The sequence below is a fragment of the Motacilla alba genome, chromosome 5, assembly GCF_015832195.1.
Source record: "Motacilla alba alba isolate MOTALB_02 chromosome 5, Motacilla_alba_V1.0_pri, whole genome shotgun sequence".
NCBI lineage: Eukaryota > Metazoa > Chordata > Aves > Passeriformes > Motacillidae > Motacilla > Motacilla alba.
In genome coordinates, this window is record NC_052020.1 from 46772691 (window position 1) to 46786205 (window position 13515).

General features: G+C 41.2%; 1 protein-coding gene across 3 annotated transcripts in view; it reads right to left on the minus strand.

Moving 5' to 3' along the window:
- BTBD7 (BTB domain containing 7) overlaps positions 1-13172 on the minus strand; it is a 51721-nt gene extending 38549 nt beyond the window's left edge. For 2 of the 3 annotated variants that reach the window (XM_038137744.1, XM_038137742.1), the window contains exon 1: positions 13039-13172. The gene's annotated coding sequence lies outside the window, so the exon portion shown is untranslated. Of the gene's footprint in view, positions 1-9993; positions 12355-13038 lie in introns of those variants that run through there. The other variant, XM_038137743.1, reaches the window with a different exon arrangement.
- Between the last annotated feature and the right edge of the window lie 343 nt (positions 13173-13515).

Consider the following 13515-nt stretch of genomic DNA (forward strand, 5'->3'; position numbering starts at 1 on the left):
ATCACTAACAGCAGTGTGGAGGCAGGGGACATAAACATATTTAAATTCCTCTAAACACAAAATATTCCAGCAGCTAAAAAATTCAAACACACAAAGCACACAGAGACTAACTGAATTACAGCAGTACAATCCTGCATGGAATAGGCTGTTCCTCCCAAGCAACTTAAATATCTTCATATACTGGCAAATAAGTTTTCATCTCTCTACATCAGAGATTCTTACAGTTGGTTGCAACACCACACTAATACACTAAAAGTATATTCTGATCTTTAACATTCATATTAAAGACTCAACTAATGTTTTTGAAGATGAATTCAAAACACTTCTCTCAGCCAAATGAGCAAGAGCTCATTTATGACTCTCTAGGACTCTCTTGAAGTGAAGTGACAGCACGTATTCTTCAATGACTCCATTTTTTCACAAGTTAACTTGAAAGGAACATTATCTGATTTAGATAAAAACATCATTAAATCTACTTTATAAGAAAATCAGAAAAATCCTATCCACCAAATCTTTATCAATATCACTAAACAGAGTAATTAGGTATGAACATATCCATTTACAGGAAAATGAGGATAATTAATTTTATCCAGTCTAGAATAATTGCAGCATAGTCTGACATACTGTGATAAATTTTGAGGAATCTAAATGTGTTTCAAAAGGCCTCTTTTGAGCAAAAATTACCCACATGCTTTTTTTTTTTTTTAACATTGCAAATATTCTTTGGTTTACATATATGAACACATCAGTTGGTTAAGACAAAAAAAAAAGGAACTTCCAAATTATATGAAAAAACCTCAGAAAAAGGAACAGACTTTTTTTTTTTTTTAAGTAGCCTGCTTTTTTTCTTTCCATCAAAGTTCAGGATAACACTTTGTCTTGTCAGGCAGCTACCCAACTCATGGAAATTTCAGCTGCATTCAGCCTTGGATACTGAAGTCAAATATTAGTCTGGTAAGCCCACTGTCCTCCTCAGTGTGTCTCCAGAAAATTACTGTCCATTACTGCAGCAATATCCATGGTCACCGGTTCCTTTTCCCCCTCTGGAAAAAGCAGAATAGGAGCAGAAGTAAGAACCTTCTGCATGAAGCTCTACCACCTTTACAGAGCCTATTTCATGGGCTTCTTATCCCTGTACCCTTTGTCAACAGGATTGCCGCTTCTTCTGGAACAGGGCAAGCAGTCTTTCATCTCCACAGTCTTCTACCCCCAGGGATTTTTATTCCATTTAGTCTAAGAGTGCCTTCCAAAGATTCCTCCGTGTCTCATTAAGAAAGGGAATTCCTCCTCTTGCTCAAGTTGTGACCCAACCACAACATAAAATCCTGTTTTCAATTAACAAGTCTACTAAGATGGGAAAATCTTGGCTCAAACCCCAATCATATGGAAGATCCATACACCCTACAGTTTTCCCTGTACTGGAGTTATTTTCCCTTTTTATCCAGGGCCAATTATTTCACAGAAAGTCATTTACTCTGAATGAGGACGTGGGAGCTTCCTGTACACAACAGTGCTTGTAAATTCAGTGCACAATTACATTCACACTTCCTCTCAAAACATGCTGCCGCTGAGAGTGCATTAGAGTAACTAACTGGACAATCCCAGACACTGCTCTGTACCTAAGCAGGCAAGCAGCACCCACCCTATCTTATGACTTACTATTTCCAACACCTTCAAAAAAGCAACCTTTTGATCACTCAGCTTTAGCTCCCTTATTAACTTCCACAGCCTGAGTCATCTCTGGTGATGACACTGCTTGGGGTTTTCACAACAATAGCTTCAACATCAAAGCAGACTGAAAAGTCTCAGACCCACATATTGATCAGCCTTCCCATATAGGTAGCCTCTTTTAATAGATCAGATGAAAAATTACTTCTATCTTACTTTGGCTGCAATCAACTCTTCATCCTGCCAGCCAGTCATTGTATCAGTAACAACATCTTGTGATATTTCTGTTGCTTGGAACATCATTCCTCATGACTACAGTGTTTCTATACAATACTCTTCCTTTATACTCAAGCCTCCAAGATGTTTGGTAACAATACACAGCTCATCTATTTCCACTGAAACCCCTGCCTGTGGCTAAAAACTGCTATTACCAATATTGCTGTATATCCAAAACAATTTTCCCTACACTTCAGGCCTTAATATGCCACCATTCCTTTCCTTCTGTACATCATCCTCTCTGTGGGTCCTTTTGTCATCACACAACAGCAATTTCACCCATTCAGCCTCTTCTCTTTGATGAAACAAGTTTGAAGTATTGGCTGCTAGCATCACTTCTTACACATTTAACACTAATGGATACATCTATATACAATAGAAAAACTGGAAGGGGGAACATGAAAAGGTGTGGTAAAAACTCAAAAGGCAATCTAGTCCAGTCATTTCATGAGACATCAGGAATTTTATTAAAGAAGCACTGATTTTCCTCATTGAAGACAGCATTAAGGCACAGCCATAAAATTAACTCATTACAGCTACAGTCTGAATACTTTCAAGAGTAAGCCACAAGCCACGACAAGTCTTGCATCCAACAAAACCACAGCTGCAATCTGGATTCAAAATGCATTATTGGGTGTACACAAACCTAAGCTGGTTCACCAACACTGGTTCCACACACATTTCTTCAGCGCCACTGCTCACCACAGCCACCACCAGCACCTCCCCAAAGCTCCTCCATTGTCTCAGCAACTAAACACAGGTATTCTCTTCTGTGAGATTTTTTTCCTCCCCATTGTAGTTAGCTCCCTGCTAACTACAGTAGTTTGTAGTTTACTAAATGGCTCAAGGTACCCAGATGATGCCACAGAGAAGGAAGAACAGCAAGAAAAGGTTACTTTGCTCCCCACAATCAAACACAACATTCAGTTTGACTAGCACTCAGTAGACACAGTCTTCAAAAAATAAACATTCCCAGTCCCCACGCACCTATTCCTGCAGCAGAGCTTTACCTCTTCATGGTAGCAGACCATGAGAAAGCCATGCAAGTCCTGACTGGACCATGTTTGTTTTCAGTTGATTCTTTGGTGTGGCTGCTCCAGCTGCTGCCCAAGTACAGCACTGCCTCAATCTTCACTCAGCCAACTACTACTCTCAATGAAAACATCTTACTTTAAGTGGGCAGCTCTAACACCACTTTTTTAATATGCTTTTCTTCTCCAGAGCTCCTAAAAAATTAACAGTAGGAAAAATCACCTGCAAAGCAAGGGCAATCCTAGCAGAAAAAGGCAATTTAGACATCAGCAGCTACTGCTAGGATTCACCATGACAGTGCTCCCAGTACCCAGGTGGCTGACTGCTGCTTCTTTGGCCTGTATTTATTTTCCTCTGTATCTGTGCAGTTTGTTCCCTCCCCAGTTAGCAACACTTCACATAGCAGCCATCACTACTAAAGAGGTCCATGGGAGCTGTTGCTTTTTTGAACGCTTCGACGATTTTAAATTTGCAGTGCCAGAATATATGCATCTAGGTATTACTCATACAGGAAAAAATACAAAGCTAAACCTATGTGAATTTTAAATATATTCCCCTCAATGTAGTGAACTCGTCCTCTGACAGGGAGAAATAACTGTGTATGCAGGACTCACTGCCTGTCAGCTCTTCACAGGTACACCAGGGTGATCTGATACTAGCACTCAAGTCAAACTAACAGGGAACTGTACTTTTCCCTCACACTCCATCCTGCCAAGGGGTTTTCTTGCTCCCCCTCACACTGCATACAGAGATTATATGATCACAAACCAAGTAATTTCAAATGGCTGATGCATCACCCCACTGCTGGAGAGAGTGGCAGATAACAGAAGGAAGAGGGAACTCCAGCACGTTTGGCTGACAGGCAGCTAAAACTGGAACAGGATCTCACAGCTCTCAATATGAAGAGAACAAACTATTCCTACTAGACTGCCTCACAAACTCCACAAAACTATACCCTTGTAGTCATGCTTTCTGCTCTCTCTTCAAGTCACCCCGGCCTGGCACCAGTGTTGACACTCACATCTTCCCCTTGTCTCCGAATATCCACAGTCACTCCCAAGTCTATTCTGCTCACTGCTGCAGGAAGCAATACAAAATCAATTTGTAAAATTGATTGTACATGGTATTTATACAACAGTTGACTTGTCTGAGACCATGTAAACTGGTTATGCACTGTTGCCTCCCTGAGCAAGGCTGAAATTCTTGGTCAAACCCACAGAACATTTTCCTTGTGTTTAGAGGTTTTTAAGACAACCCCCCCCACAACTAACACAATGATCTTATACCTGTTCTTACAAAACAATTATATCTGTATACACTAAGATTTTAATAGTTACTTAAAAATTTAGACATCTGAACAACGTCCCCTTTGGCTGGACACTTCTGCACGGTTAATTTAAATTCATTAACTTCAGCAGAAAATTTTAAGAGCCATACTGATACCACCAACTAACATTTATATCATAACACCTGATGCCAAGAAATCTTTCTATGCTGCATACTTCAAAGATTTCAGCCATTTTGAAGTTAGTAGCAAAATACATTAATACTGCAATATTTCCCCTCAAAAGTTACACCAGTAACTTCAGTTCCAGGAGTTATCTTCATTAATACCTACATTTAGATTCCATAAAAGTGTAGCAAGAACTAAATGCTCACAAACTTCAAGGAATGTCCTGCCCACGACTACAGGAATGCATTTCAGAAAATATACTTTCTCAATGATAAAAGAAATCAATTAAGGAAGTCAGGCTTAGTCAGAAAACCAGACTAGTACTTAGCCTACAATTAAGTTGGAGCTTTGTTTACATTTTCCCCTTGGCAAGAAAAGGAAGTTATGTCTTCCACATTTCCTGCAACAAGCTCTCTCTGCACTTCCAAAGCAGTTTTTTGTTCTGTACCATGAATATGCAAGTTTCACAGAATAGTCAAAAGAGCATCACAAATGTTGACATAACATTGTTTCTGAAAAAAGAGACACCAATCATGTACACATTTAATTTAATTAATTCAGCAACATCTACACATAAGTCATGAACACAGACTTTTAAAGGCTGCAGAGTTAGAAAAGCTTATGGGGTGGTTTTTTGTTTAACTATTTGCTAAGGCAAATCTGCCCTTTGAGCAGACTGTTGACATGCCTTAACTCTTCCTTCTCTCCCCACAAGATTTGAAGCTTTTCAGATGTCCCAGAATACTAAAAAACCACTAGATTTTTCAAAGAAATCAAACAAAACTTTTAGGAGGAAAGCAAAAGTCGTTGCACTGCACTAATTACAGGAGTTACTTCATTAAAGAAACCCATTGCTCCTAATGTAATTTTAGACCACATTTCGTTCATCTTTCTCTTCTCTCTCATGCACAACTGTCCTTGATACCACAATTCCTTCACATTCAAAGAAAGGGCAAAATGCAGAAATTTTGCTAGCCTGTGCTCTACTTCTCAAATCTCCTTTGATTCTTCCCTCATTTGAAAAGCTCATTAATGTATAGAAAAAAAGACAACACTGCCACCAAAAAAAAAAAGGAAAAGAAACCTCCCTTCCCTCTCTACCTAGATGATCATTCCCACTCAACATTCCTTTCATGTTCATTGAACAGAACAGTTTTTAGCTGGATCAGTTTTCAGATTAACAAAAAATAAAAGGTTCATTTCAATAAGGAAACACATTAATCTTGTATATGTGGAAAAAAGGGCAAGTCCCCTTTCCTTCCAAACATAAAACAAGGATGAAACTCTAGATCCACAAGATATTTAAATAAAAGCACCCTCATTACTATTGAAGATTGCTAGTGCCTGATACAACTGAGCTTTGATGCAGTTAATACTCAGTCACAAAATGAGGCATTTTCCAATTTAATTCTCCAGCAAAAATAAGTTGCTAGCTAAAAACAGAATGAGGGAAGGAAGGATGGAGGAGAAAGGACAATAGATGCCCAAACTAGTGGTGGGGAAATACCTAGATCAGCACAAGTCTGTTAATCCAATGGGGAAACTTGGAGCCAATAATTAACTGAGAAATTATGCAGCAATAAAATTATCTCAGATGTTCTCAGCAGAGAAATTCAAATGTCTTCAGAAACTTAGAACAAGACACAACAAATTTTATTTTACTTGTAGTGGAAAAGCCCTGAGTAGTATGAACAGATATTTTAGAAAATTTGTAATAAGACTGTACTTCTGATTAACATCATTTTCAGAAGATATGTAATTTAAGCTTTAAAACCAACTTCAAGTAGTAATTGCCCTGGTTATAACATCAAAGACTGTAGTCAAATGCAGTTAAAGACAAGCAGCTTTGATGCAGTGCAGAAATACTACTGAGAGTCACTTTACCAGAGGTTACCAGGTCTTCAGATCCATGTCTAGAACTACAAAATACAATTAGACAGGTCTTATACGGAATGTTAACCTTACTGTGTTAGAAGGGTATTTTGGCATTTCAAGTCCAAATACACATTTCCAGAAGTGCTTAATGGAGGACTAAACTCTACAGAGATTTTAATGACCAAATAAGAAGCAGGAGGTACTTTTTGACCTAAATAATGTACCTTTTAATGTATTTTTAAAAAAGGACACATCAAATTATTCTCTTAAATATCATCTTTGGCCATACAAAAAAACCTCCAAAAACCAAACAGTCAGCCAAGATGGGATTTGAGAATTTAAAGAATTTAAATGTGTGTTTAAACACACATTCTTACCCAAAATTTAGATAAGCTAATCACTCATGAAAATAAACTGCAGGGAAGATGGAGATACTTGATACATTGGGAGTGGGGGGGACTCACAAGGACACTGAGCAGCTCCTCATGCTGTCACATACATTCCTCTGAAGAAATTATGGTGCTTGCATCCAGCTCACCTGTAACAACTGTTACCTCTCAGTACTGACACAACTTAGGTTACTCCTCCTTCAGTACCAAGGCCATCACTACACTGAGTACTCATTAGCACAAAGCTTCCCATCTCCAGCGTGCATTTTGTCAACTCAGCATTCTTATACCTCGCTTGTCTCTGTGGTATAATAAAAAACAATTTCAAAGGCTTCCTAGAAGTACCTCATTATAGACTGGCAAAGGCATTTTCAACTTAAAACGACAGTATAAGCAACTTGATATATTTCAGAGAGCAGCAGTCACTACTAAAATGACTGTAAAGAAATCCATGAACCTATTAACATTATCTTCTCTACCTGCATTCCAGACATTTGATATGCATTTCATTTCATCTCTCAAGATGTCTGAAATTGAGATGTCCAGTACAGGATGAACCAAGGTACAAGACATCAGCCTTTAATATATTCACATGCTTCATTAGTCTGGGATTCGTCAGGGGTTTTTAAAACGGGTAATACAAAATTCCACTGGGTATGCCTACAGTCCTTCCTTTTTCAAGATGAAATCTTCTGGTCATTCAGTTAAGTATCACAAACCGCTTCAGAGGTTGTTAGCCATTTATGTATTTTAAGACATACATCTGGGTACATGAGAAAAACCTCTAAATGCCCCCACATGTAAAAAGAACTCCAGCACAACCTCATCTTATACACTGCAGAATTTAAGTGGATAAGCAGTATAATTATCATTGCAGCAGGAAGGCTTTAAAAAAGACATCTTCCTAGGCTAGGTCAAAAAAATCACCAAATCCACAACAAACCCAGTTCTAACAGTCAACGAACCACTTCTTCCCCATGTTTACATCAAGAATCATCATTTGAAAAAAGCTAAAGCAGAAAATCAAAAGAGATCAAAGAATAAGGGAGCACCAGTCCACAAAATACTGTCTTGTTGCATTCTGACTGTATTTGTTATGTTAGAATGCTTTTAATTAGCTCTCAAGCAGCATTTCCAATATTGGGGTCAGGAGAAAAAAAGCATTAAAAGGAGCTTTTGTCACTCATACTGATTATTTTTAAAGCACTTAAAATAACCTACCCATTTACAGAAGTGTTTTATATTCTTCATTGCAGTACAGAGCTCTGGAGTAGCAGATGATAAGCAAAGCAGCACTTCAATTTCTCACTAATGCATTGTGATCTACTTGGTCACTCAAAAAATACTTCAATCTTCATATAAATAGGTATAAAGTTTTACTGATGTTGGATGCCTCCACAAGACTGGTATTCCTGCTCTTTGTATATGAAACCTCAGCGGCAGACTGCGAGAACAATTTTCTCTCACCAAGCTGCAGTTTAAAATACACAGGCAAGCACACAGAGATACATTTTACAGCTCAACTGATCCCACAGAGCTTCTGCAAGTTCTAGGTCACAAAATAGTAAGCCCAACTAAAGAACTAAGCAGCAGTCACATATTACATTACTGTTTACATCAACTCCTTCGAGTTTAGCCATTGTTACCATCAGCAGAATGGTAAAATGTCCTGACAGTTATCCTGAGACTAGGTTTCAACAGATCCTGGATGAGGTTTCCAAATTAGAGGAATCTTGCATATTATTAACTAGCTTGATCTCTCTCCAAAGCACTTCCCACTAGATGATGTCAAAGTTCAGAAGTAATGAGGAAAAAGAGATTAATCTTAAAAGCTACAAGTTGCCATAATGAAATGGTCCTGTAAGAAAGAGGAGGGAGTAGAAATAAAAAGGCTCTTTGACAATATGGGGAATCACAATAACTGCAGAGCTAGAAAGATATTCTCCAAAAGAGATTTTAGAAAATTAAATTCTACCCTTTACTGTTTACTACAGTAGGTTGGAAATAGGGTATGACAGCACAGAAAAGCCAGGATGAATACAAAAAATCCAGTCTTTTTAATACAGGAAGAAATGAACATACAATGATGTTAGAATGCCATAAAAATATACAGTATGAATGATCACTGAATTAGGACAAAATCTGAGGACAAAGATCAAATAGGATTTAGAAAATTATCAGTCAGTTATACAGGTAATGGCTCACACTTGAATGCTAAGTTTGAAAAACAAAGTAAAATCACTTAGAAGATACTTCTGAAACAGAAAACTGATTTAAGAACATGTTGCCCAAAACACTGTACCTCCACACTTAGTGCTGAAAGCTTATTCTTAATCAGTTTTAACTGCTGTTAATTTTCTTCTTGCATGCTTTAGCACTCGAACAGTCAAATAACCAGTTTAAACCCACTGATGATAGAAAATCCCCAATAGGCTGGACATGTCTACAAGGCCACCAGTAGTTAAAGTTCATGTTCAGGAGTGTTTGGTGTAAGCTTGCACAACACCTGCACACAATGGAGCAAACAAATCAGATTTAAATTTAACTAAGTATATAGTTAGGTATGTTCTTGAATGCTGCACATCAGGCAACACAATTCCACCCCAATCCCCTTTACCTCCCTGGCCTCACCTCTACACTGCACAAACAGACTTTCCACAGCAACGTGATGATCCAATGTGATGATCTGACATGAAGCTATTTTGTGCTTTAGTGGTTTATTTTTCATACAGATCAATTTCCTGAATGTTTCAGAGTGAAGCCATGTAAACAGCCCTACCAACACAGCTGAGGGGACAGTGCAGGAAGTAAGGAAAAGCAGCAGTGGACTGAAAGTGATTAAATTCAAAATTCAATTTTGCCACTAAAAATCTATCAAGAACCTCATAGGCATCCTTATTATTGTGGGTTCCCCCTGCCAGTGGGATAGGGAACAGAACAGAAAGCAAACCAAAACCAATGCAGTAAAACTCATGGATTGAGATAAGTACAGTTGTGTGTACATCATTATATTGAAATTCTAGTGTCCATCATTATACAGAAAGCATCATTACAGATGGTATCCTTCCTGGGAGACATGCAGGACAGACTAGATGGGTGAAAAATGCAAGACTAGAATCAAATGTGGCATCTGCAGTTCCTTCTTAAAGTTCAGGCATACTAGTAAGTCAATACAGGAAAGAGCATTCTAAAAATCCACAATAGTTTCTATTAAAGATTAAAGGATACTGACAAGACTTATGTTTCAAAGAACACGGGAAATTAAACAAAGCAATATCTAGATGACTCACTGAAGCTCACCTAACATATCTGAACTAGGATTCCTGGTCCCCACTGCATCTACAATAAAGTTGTGCAACAGGTTTCCAGACTAGCGTGAAAAATTGGGAAAAGCCATTCATCTGGTAACAGACATCAAAAGCCATTTAAATATGTTAAGAAAAAGCAAACAAACCAAAAGAAATTTAGAGTTAATACTAAAACTTGCAGTTCTCTATCAAGATTTGCTGTAATTCTCATCAGTATCATTAGGAATACAGTTATTTCTTCTTAAGTGCAATCTCACAGTTTCCCTATAAATCTATTTATTGATTAATGTGAACTACATGCAGTCCATCAATATGTCCATAGGGTGTTTTCATTCATCTGGCTGTTTGCCTCTGAAAGGCAGCCACAACTACCTCGGTCACCACAGTGTACCCAAGACATCAGGAAAAACTCCCCTTTTCTTGCATGTGGTCTGATATACCACAAGCAAACAAGCATCAGGGTGGCAGAGGAGCAAGCAGGGTTGGTGTCCCACCTCCTCCTATGGCCACGTGCAGCACGCCAAGACACCACATCACCAATGCAGCTTACTAAGAGGAGAGAAGAAGACATTGTCCCAGGCTAAAATTCATCCCCAACAAACCTTGAGATTAATTGTCATCACTGACAATTAATCTGTAAACCTGACACCGTGTATACAGCAACTTGAAAGGCCGCTTTCAAAATGAAGACTCAGTATTTTGTTGTTAATTCATCAAGCTCTGGCAGTTTCACAGAATTACATTTAAAAAGCTGGCTGCAAAGGCAGCACATTCTACTCTAATTTAACAGTGAGCAACACAGCTTCACAATACGAAGTTTGGAGCTTCTCAGATAAGCTTGAAAACTAAGAGGGGGAAAAAAAATTAAAAATCCCCATGACAAATCCATGCAAGTCTTTCAGGAGAGCTTAGAAAAGTAATTCTATTCCTTCATATATGAGTCTTTGCAAATCAGTCCATGCCAGCTATAAGCACTACACCACCACTGTATCTATGACTCAGCAAGGGAATCTGGACATATGAAGAGAATTTACTTACTAATGTAAAAGGTAAGGATTTTTAAAATGGCAGCAATTGCAACAAAGCCACAGTAAATGAACCAAGACAACTTCTAGTGTGTATGCTTAAACATAAAAGGAGCACGGTCAGATTAGAATGTCAAACGCATTTATACATTGGCTAAAGTTTGAAAGCAAGTAAAACAATGTTTAGTGCAGCTGAGCTGAAATACAAAGGATTCAACAGCTGTTTTCATCTCCAATGAACTAAAACAAACACTGGCTGTACATTTGACACAAAACACTGAGCTCCATTTCCAAGATTACCTGCGTGCAGCCCAACTATGCAAGTCTAACTTTAGAGCTGAATACAAACCAGTGAGCAATTGGCAGCTTTGTGTTGTAACTTAAGACACAAGCTTGATTTACTGTGACATTCATCACATGTTTACATATAAGCACGAACAGATAGTACTGTTTACACGACACTAATTGACACAGCAAAGTAGCAAGTTCTTAAATGGCTCAATAATGCTTTGGTCCATCAACCGAGACTAGTTATCTAGTTGATAAATTATTCCAAAAAGGGAGAAAACATCACAACCCATACCTTCTCAATACATTATCTTCACACAGATATTCTACATAACTACACTCAGATCTTGCATTACAAACATCACAGTCCACAGAATCTGTACATTACTAACAGCCTTCTGCTCCACATCCTCATAAATAACACGTACAGGATTATTTTTGTTACATTGGTAGCAGACTCTTAGTCAACAAGGGGTGGAGGAAGAAGTATTTGCATTGAATTCTGAAGCAAAAGGTTTAAATGGAGAAGGATCTAAGAAGAAATTCCCCTCCCTGCACCACCCTGTGTGAAGGATGCTAACACAGAACTAGGATGAAGTATTTGAAACAATAAAAGAGAGGCTCAGAAAACTCATCCTCTTCCCTGAGATCTTTCAGAGATAAGAGGGTAAAGCTTTACCTCCTCAAGCTTTTCAGTGTCTCAACATGAGTTACAAGGTTTAAATTTTTTTTATTTCAGCTTCTGTTTTTATCTTCTCCATTTCTAAATGAAAACAGAGCATGCATTATGTGGCAAAACCTGAGGTGATCACATCCCAACGGCATATCTGCCAAACACTTTAACATATTACATTGGTTTGAAGCAAAGCCTCAAGCGACGCTACACTGCCTCAGGTAAATTCTCACACAAACTATCACCGCATCAACACGTATTTTATTATCCTGCTATCGTATTTTATGTTAGTACTCGACATGTGTGTCATCTTTCACCCAAAGGTCTCATATGGGATGGCGGGGAAGAGCAAGTAGAAACACGAACCAACAGAAAAGCACTTATCCCACTGGCACAGGAATATTCCAGAGGCACGAGCGAACACATCGCCTACAAAGCCATCCAAGTTTCTCCAGGAACACCGCGGTAGCACCTGTACGAGAGGAGCGGGACAAAGCCCCTCAAATCCCGGGGCAGCAGCAGTCTCCAGGCCAGGGGCACGGGCACGGGACGGGCTGACCGGCACCGGCACCGGCGGGCGAGCGCGGCCGCGCTCTCACCGGCCCGACACGGGCGGAGCTCCGCGGCTGCGGGAGCACGAGCCCCGCACCAGCTCCTGCGGGAGACGGCTTCAATCACCTCTCCAGCCCCGCGGGGAGCGCACCGGGGCGCAGGGGAGAGAAGGAGGAAGAGAAGAAGAGAGCGAAAGGGCGGCGAGGCAGGACCCGACAGCGCGGACAGGCACAGCCGAGGCCGCCGCCGCCGCTCCGGACCGCGGACCGAGCGGGCCGGGAGCGGCACGGGGAGCGAGGCTCCCTCCCGCGGCGGGGCCCCGCGGCTCCACGGAGCTGCGGGTGGCAGCGGCGCAGCGGGACAAGCCGCCCGCAGCCGGGCCGGCGGGGCGCGCACCGAGTCCCGCCGTGGGGGTGTCGACGGTCTTGCCCCCTCCCCTCCGCCGGCGTGACACCAAGCCCGCGATCCCCTCCCAGCCCGGCTTCCCGCGGTGCCTCACCTCCGGCAGCCGCTCGCCGCCGCCATCCTCCCGCTCAGCGCCGCCCGCTGCCGCCCGGCCCCGCTCCGGCCGCCGCCATTTTGCTCCCGAGCCCCAGGCTCGGCCGGGCAGCGGGAGCGCGCACTGCGCCTGCGCGGCGGCGGCGCTGCGGCGCGCGAGCCACGTGGTCCGGGAGGCCGGGGCGGGGCGGGGCCGGGGCTGAGGGGGAGGCGCGGGCGGCGCTGCCGGTCCCGGGTCCCGGGTCCCGGTGGGTCACGGGGCTCGGGGAGCTCGGGGGGCCCGGTGGTTTTTCCCGCACAGCTGGTCTGGGATCGTGGGGAAAAGCAGAGCCCGATGTGTGTGATCCCCGTTCTAACGCCGCGCGCACTGCCTGCTCTGTGTGACACATCTGCCAAGCTTGTTGCCATGCCCAGGTGCAGGGGTGTCTGCAATGTAAGTGGTGTGTCAGCACTTGTTCTTTGTCCTTGAGACTAACGT